This window comes from Bactrocera latifrons, unplaced genomic scaffold (assembly GCF_001853355.1).
Source record: "Bactrocera latifrons isolate USDA-ARS-PBARC rearing strain unplaced genomic scaffold, ASM185335v1 scaffold_69, whole genome shotgun sequence".
Taxonomy (NCBI): Eukaryota; Metazoa; Arthropoda; class Insecta; order Diptera; family Tephritidae; genus Bactrocera; species Bactrocera latifrons.
Genome location: NW_017537367.1, coordinates 429568 through 430811, shown reverse-complemented (window position 1 = coordinate 430811; position 1244 = coordinate 429568). Strand labels below are relative to the sequence as shown.

Sequence of the window (1244 nt, the reverse complement as noted above, 5' to 3'; positions counted from 1 at the left end):
TAAACAAGAGAGAATAAATAGGTATTATAAAGACGGTTTCTATAATGATATTATATTAAGCGAAATGTGGTTCTACAGTATCAGATATCAAAAAACAAACCACTAGCTTGTTATTCAGTAATACTAAAACATACAAAATTTTAAACGAAATTAATAACTAACTAGAATATAATGCAAAAAACTCCAAATTTTTCATACAATAGTAACAGGAGCTACTGCCTGCCGGGTAGTTTGCTATAAACAGAAAACAAAACACAGCAAATTGAAACCACATTTGCGTAGATTGGCATACATTTGATATTTTGTCGGTTTGTACCTTACAAAAGCGAATATTTATATGAATTGAATCAATATCGAAATGTTGTACACGATATACAAACAGCTAGCCAGTCATATGCACTTAATCGCACATACTTTGAGCTATGCAAGAGTAGAGAATTATATATAGACATTTATGTGTAGAAAATTTTAACACGCAACTCGCATTTAACAAAAGTCAAGTCAATAACAGAACTAAAATCGAATTCGTAAGCGATTCGATTCGATGTGACGGCATGACGTCAACTTGTTTCGCTTGCTTTTGTCGATTTTATTTTTTATTAGCGTTTTTACTGCTGCTGAAGCTGAATTTTTACCAGCTACAGTATAGCGTTGGTACTTAGCAATTTTATTGAAATTTATACTTTTATTGATAGACGCAATTTTGTGGGCATTTAATGGAATTTTTGAGTGACTAGATTTGTTAGATGTATTTAAAATTGCTATTAAATATTTAATAGAATATAAAAAGTAGATATTTGATGAAATAATTATGATATAAAAGCAAGTGTAAATATATTTTTATAAAGAGTGTAGTTGAAAATTGTCTGCATGTATTGTTATTATTCAGTTTTGCTCATAGCTATGCGCCTTTTTTGATTTAAAATAAAGCAACAGTGTGCACAATATTAATTTCTGTCGACTTGACGCTCATGCCAAGCGGTGTATAACTTGTCAACGCGAAGCTAATGAATTTTGTATGACTTAGACAGCTTCAATATGTGCTAATAATTGACAAATTGAGCAGATTTAGTGGCAGAAAACATTTTGTTTTTGTAATTTTTCAAGAAAAACAATGCAAAATAATTTTAGAAGCATTAAAAAACGTAATTCTTATTATAGCAGAATTATTCCAGCGCCGGTTTTATGAAAATATGGAATTTGCAATAAATTTTTTTACACAAAATACCAAAAATATTTTTTAT

At 29.2% G+C, this 1244-nt stretch overlaps 1 protein-coding gene across 1 annotated transcript in view; it reads right to left on the bottom strand.

The window, feature by feature from the left end:
- LOC108975730 (dual specificity protein phosphatase 15) overlaps nt 1–1244 on the bottom strand; it is a 48434-nt gene that overhangs the window by 37155 nt on the left and 10035 nt on the right. The gene's annotated exons all lie outside the window — the stretch shown is intronic.